We start from the raw sequence: 6,981 nt of genomic DNA, 5'->3' as shown, positions 1-6,981 counted from the left end.
GGCTTTTAGTATACTTTGCCAAAGACATTTGTTGTTAAAGGTGCTAAGATAGCTAATAGACTTGTTAGTAATGATTGCTTTCACATTATTCAACCAAAGACATTTGATGTTTGAGATATGTTAGCAAGTGAGCATTCATCTAGACATAGAGCTTGCTTAGAATTGTGTCTAGGCTTAAGGTCGATAGTTTGATTGATCATTTGTCATCCTTGTTCGATACTTGATCACCCAAGGTCTAATCTCTATGCCCATGAGTTCACTTTTCCCTTAATCAAGAAAGTATCATTCTGAAATTGCTTTCTAGTATTAGTAGTAGTTTAAAACCCATCTAAATCATTGGTTGCACTTAGATTAAGTGAGTACTTGCATTCTCGGTGTTTTGATATCCCTCAGAACTGGTTCGACAATCATTTATACTACAACATTTATTTTAGGAACCTTGAAAACTCCTAACATCAATGACTTTAGTTTATCCTCGATAGACTGAGGAGAAAAGAAGTTAGCAGATAGCAAAACTACTATTCAAGGTGGCAGCAGAGTCTGAATTTAAGTCTTGCTCGTTATTTAAAGTAGTCTTGCTCATAGAGAAGACGCATAATGAAAAGAAAAAAGGAAATTGAAAGTTTCAGAGTTTGTGATTCCGTGTTCTTACACATCCATCATTTTGATTGAAAAAGTGATTGTTCAGTAAGCAAAATGTTTGATCAACGTGAGAAATGAATGACATTCTCATATGAATTTGAAAGACTTTACTGCATGCAATAACAGCGAATAAGCAACAGGTTTTTGTGAAAGTTCCTTTGTTGTTGGTGTGTCTTCATTCTTACCTTCTCTATCTTCCAGCTTTGGTTAACAAGTTAAAAGACAAATTAGTAGGCAAAATTGGAATTTAAGAAGAGAAATTTGTGCAAATCCATGGTTTTATGTCGGTAACCTTGATGATGTGTTATTTGAACAATTACCGAACTATCGGATAATAACGCTGCCATTTAGTCATATGTGTGAATCTTATATTTCAATCATCTTTACTCTATAGTCCACACCATCTATGTAGCATTCATTATTGGAAGTATGATAATGTACTGCGATGTTTAGTGTGAGAATACAGAGTTTCCACATCAAAAATTTCGATTGGACATGAATATATAGCAGATTTGAAATAATTTACTTTGAAATCTCATAAAACTTAATATTTCCTATGTATTATAATTTTGGTAAATGGAAGATATGTCAGTGTTCTTGAAACAACTTCTCAAATCTCTTAGTTGCCACCTCTATCTCCACAGCCTGAAGCAAGTTATTTTCTTTACTCGATGTTTTTGCAAAGTTTTAACGTGAAACCTTTATATACTGAGAAGGAAATGCGAAGAGAGTCTCTCACATTGCAATATGGGTCTCGCATTTACAAATTCGTAGGACATAAGTCGAATTCTTGGTATGAAGTGAAGATATCATACCTTATTTTACCTGGGTCAAACCATGAAAAAAAATTCAAAGGTGTTAACTGTAGGGTTTGAAACTCGATTTAGAGGTGTCATCCAAGGTATTTTACTAATGGAGCTAGTGATATTTCATTGTTAATTCGTACAAAACAATTTTTTATCCAGATTTAAGGGTATCATGTGACACCCTATCCTCTCAAGTGGGTCTGCCACTGCTTCTGCTTCTCTTGAGATAAAGAAAAGTCACATGCAAAAAAATATTTTCCTCTACATATTCATTTTTAATATCCTCACATGTGTCAAGAAATTAGATGCATTGCCCCTTTTTTGTCGGCAATATATTAAAGACGATATTGCACAATAGTATAAAAATGATTGAATGAAATATATGATTGCAATCTCTATCTACCTCAATTCCAACATTATTCTACGCCACTTCACATTAAAGAGCCCTGATCCAGTTTGCATATCAATCCCCTCAATAAATGCAAGAGTAGTGCTTCTGCCAAACAACAAGGTGAGAATTAATTCAGTGTTGACTCTGTTTTGGGTGCAGTGGTGAGGAAAAAGTATGCACATACAGTTTTGTAGGGTAATATGTCTGAACCATACAAAGTACTGAAATGTATCAATAACAACACCGGCTTATTAAAATTATATCGATTTCACCTTTCGGTGTGTAATTAGATCTATTTAAAAACTGTTGGAGCCAAATCAAAATTAAGAAAACTTAATCTGATCCAAGATTAAAAAAAAAAATGTTGTACGCCATTAAATTGCGTCTTCTTCTCAAGGACAAAATCACAAAGATTTTTTATTTCCAGGTTCCTTTGAATTGCATCAATCTGGTCTAAAGAAACTTCACATCCCAATCACCTAGACAAAGCCGACGGATCGATTTGAACAACAATCAAGTCGATCTGAAGTCATACCTTTTTCTGGTCTATCGATTTGGTTAAGTTCCATTGGTCATAGAAAAATCCCTAGCCCACACAATTCGCTCAATGTCAAGAACATAGACGCTACTAATGGTGGTGATCCCGTTGTAGAGCAGCATGACGCTACTAATGGTGTGTGACATGGGAAGCTCTATTATTGTGAAGGGATTATAATATATTTGTTAAAACCAGATTTCAAGATGTCTTTATCTTCGCGCCGGTAATCTCAAACCTTAAACCAGGTTTCTTGATGCAATTTGAAAAACTTGAACCAAATTCCATCTTCACAATTTTGTTCCTGAGAATAAGAGAAATTCGACGAGGACAAGAGTCGGGTCTTTTTGAAGTGTCAAGGGTATTGTTACACCCAATAACTTGATTTAGCCCCAACAACTTTAAAAATATATGATTACACGCCCGAAACGTGAAATCGACATAATTTTGATAAGTTGGTGTCGTTATTGGTACATTTCAATACTTCGTATGGTTTCAGATATATTAATATTACCCTATAGCATGTATAGCTAGGAAACTTTTTTTCCTTGTTTTTAATCACTTTTATGATAGTAATCGTTCCAGTTGTCTTTGGAGACTGAGGAAAGAGGATAGTAAAATTGCTATTTAAGATGGTAGCAGAGGCCTCTTACTGTTTTATTAAGTGTTGCACGTTATTTATCTTGCATCCAAAATTATCGAAGTACAGGTTATATAAGGCTCACTGAGAAGGCACAGAAGGAAAATAAGGCAAGGATATATTGAAGTTTCCGAGTTTGTGCTTGTTCTTATCCATCCATCAATGTGTATATATATATATCTGAACACAGCCACAAGAATGCTGCTGGCTCAAGCTGGGGTTAAGTTTGCAGACACTATAACACTTTTCCCTCGGAAAGGCGACCGTTGGTGTACAGTATGCATGTATTTATACACACATACACAGGCATATACATGGTAGAATCAAAATTCTGATTCTCTTTCAGTCTAAACTCTAAAAGTTACAATACCGCTACACTTCCTTCAAGAAAAGGAGTATAGTGAGTAAAACTCATGGGTTATATAGCTTTTGTTCCCAAGTCCTGCATTGCATTGTAAGCAATATATATATATATATATATATATATATATATATATATATATATATCCATGTTCATTGTAAGTAAAACATGTCCATGTTCTTGTCTGTCACTGCATATACATATATATCCTTTAGTTGTATAGTGTTATTCTCTTCTTCCATGTCTGAACACAATTGTTATCCGAAGCTTACTTCAAAGTCCACAAATCAGTCTGAGGAGTGAAAAGATCAATTTGGTTTCCGGTGATAGATATAAATGACATTCTCATATGAATTTGAAAGAATGCCTGAAAAAACGGGGAAAAAGTTATTGGAACTTTGTTTTACAAAGAATATAGAAGCTGATGTTTTCTGATTTTCCGGTGACTTTTCCGGCTACACCGGTGGTTATTCCGGTCAGATCATCAGCTCGTTGTAAAGATGATAATGAGCACTACAACCTGGTATATTCATACTTCAAAAACAGATAAATATTGAATGAGAAATGATGCTAAGAAGTTGGTAGCTTGGTGTATGTAACACTGCAAGTTTTGTTAAAATGACATAACCAACAATTGTCCCACATCGGGGAATACAAGAGTCAAATAGCAGTATAAATATGGTCTTGTGTCATATGGGTGTAAACGGCTCAAGTAGAGAGACGACTCCCGCACGCGCACCGCCGCCGTTATCTGGCTTGGCTCTGGCTAAATATTTTTTTTGGACCAAGTTAAGCTCAACGTTTTGCCATTTAATTCCCGAAAAAACGACATGCATTTTATTTTAAACGACACGCTGTCTCTCTTCTTGACGATAAGTTTAAACGAGAAAAGATCTTGTGGAGGAAGTTTCGTAACGCCTCGCCTCCGAGATCCTCGCGAGATTTCCGCCAACGTACGCACGTGCGGCATCAGTTACGGAAAGTGGCTCGTCTTCTCTTCTTTATAAACTCGTCTCCTCCTTTATTTCTCTTTAAGTTTTTTACGCAACAAAAAATCACCAAATCCCTCAACGTAAGTCTAGAGAGTGTTTCGTAGAGTTTATAATTCGATAGGGCGATCATGAGTGATGTGTGATTCGTCTGCCATGGTTGTATCATGTGACTCTATATTCCTATAGTCTCGTCTCACTAACGAAGCGAATATTTTGAGTTAAGGAAAGAGATCATATCTCGACTCCTTGTCTTTTTGCGAATACGATTTCTTATCGTTCTTGTATTCGTTTTTACATTCGTCTAAATTCCTTAACATCGCTTTTATTTTATCGTTTATGTCAGTCCGGTTTACCGGTTTTTACAATCTTAACTCAAAATCGCTTTACGTTTAAAGCTCTAATCGGGTTGAAAAAACGATTAATAAAAACGGGTTTTGGAACCGTGTTTGCACTTGCTTTCTAGCACTTCCGCGAAACGTTTGTTCTTGTTTCATAACGATGTTTGCGATTTGCTATATGCTTATCCGCGAAACGTTTCTGCGATCTTTTGTAAATGAGTTTGCGATTTGCTTTATAGCCTTTCTGCGAAACGTTTCCTATGTATTTCATAATGATTTGCGGATTGCTTTCTAGCATTATCGCGAAACGTTTTTTTGATATACGATTCTTAAAACAAAGTATACGAATTGTTTCCATAACCGCTTCCTTAAGCGAGTTTATGAAACATTCTAAGTCTATACAAAACGGTTTCTGCGAACGCTTCTTAAAGCGAGTTTACAAAACATTTTTTCAGACTAATATCGATATGATTTTGTTCAAACACCAAAAGTGACCATCAATTTTAAAATATTATTTTTCTTTAAAATAATATGTTATTTGTTGAATGGAGTACTGATTCGCTTTCATGTTTTTCTCTACGGAAAAAAAAATGACGAACGATAATAACACCCTCATTGACACCACTGATGTCACAACAACTCCACTCAACGTTGCAGCCACTGATGCAACTGTGAAAACCATTGAAAACATCACAGCGTCAACCGCTGCAGAAACAACAAGCACTATCCTCCCTGCGGGAAATGCTGCTGATGAAACCACTCGCCATAGCCTATTCGGTGCTGGTCTTTATCAGACCGGTTCAGTTTCAGCAACTGCAAGTGGTCCGGTGGTAGTTCAAACTCCTCCGGCTGTCCCTAGTGTGTTCACTCAAGGACTGATGCTAGACACGTTTGATGGCAAAGGCTTCAAAACGTGGCAGAAGAAGATGATGTTCTTCCTGACAACGATGAAGCTGGACAAGTTCATCCAGGAGGACAAGCCCCTGATTCCGTACGGGATTGATGATGTTCACTGTCTTGCAATTGTTGACATATGGGTGCATTCTGACTTCATCTGCAAAGGTTACATTTTGGGTCGTCTCATTGACCCATTGTACCGTGTCTACTGTGAGATTCCCACGGCGAAAGAGCTATGAAGATCACTGGACAAGAAGTACAGAGGTGAGGACGCTGGCTGCCAGAAGTATGTGGTCTCAAAGTTCCACGACTTCAAAATGGTGGATTCAAAACCCATCATGGATCAGGTGGAAGCGCTTCAGCTCATTTGCCATGAAATCGATGCTGAAGGAATGTCCATCTGTGAGACATTCACAACTCTCAGCTTCATTGAAAAGCTTCCTCCAAGCTATGCGGATTTCAAGAACTACTTGAAGCACAAGAAAAAAAGATCAAAGATGAGAAGGCTCAGGCAAATCTCACTGAGGAGGATCTCGTTGATGTGGTGACCGAAGCCAACATGGTTGAAAGCAACAACCCCAAGGAATGGTGGTATGACACTGGTGCAACCACCCACATTTGCACCGATATTGCGATGTTCAGTACCTATCAGAAAAGCGAGACTCAGGAGAAGGTCAGGATGGGAAACACTGCAGTCTCCAAGATTGAAAGACGCGGCAATGTGATTTTGAAGATGACATCTGGACGTGAGGTCACTCTGACGAATGTGAAGCATGTGCCTGACATGAGGAAGAACCTGGTCTCGGGAACCTTGCTCAGCAAGAATGGATTTGCCATAAGTTTTGAGGCGGACAAGCTCGTGATTAGGAAAAATGGGATGTATTTGGGAAAGGGGTATGTTAAGCGTGGACTTGTCAAGTTGAATGTAATGACAGTCCCTCCGAAAGTTGTACCTCCAAAAGTTTCAATGAATAAAAAAGAGCCAGTTGCTTATTTGGTTGAGTCTTTTAATATATGGCATGAAAGATTAGGCCATGTAAACTATAAATCTATACAAAGATTAATAAATTTAAATCTAATTCCTAAATGCAAAACAAGTAAACAAAAATGTGAAGTATGCGTACAGGCTAGGCTCACAAAAACACCATCACCTCGTGTTGAAAGAACTAATAAACCTCTAGATTTAATTTACTCTGATTTATGTGATTTAAAATATATACAAACTAGAGGTGGGAAAAAGTACTTTATGACCTTCATATATGACTGCACAAAATATTGTTATGTATACTTGTTACATAGCAAAGATGAAACCTTAGAAAAATTCAAAGAATTTAAACTTGAGGTCGAAAATCAGCTTAAAACAACTATTAAAGTAGTTA

The sequence above is a fragment of the Brassica oleracea genome, chromosome C2 (assembly GCF_000695525.1).
Source record: "Brassica oleracea var. oleracea cultivar TO1000 chromosome C2, BOL, whole genome shotgun sequence".
NCBI lineage: Eukaryota > Viridiplantae > Streptophyta > Magnoliopsida > Brassicales > Brassicaceae > Brassica > Brassica oleracea.
The sequence above is the reverse complement of the archived record's forward strand: the minus strand, read 5'-3'. Positions refer to the sequence as shown.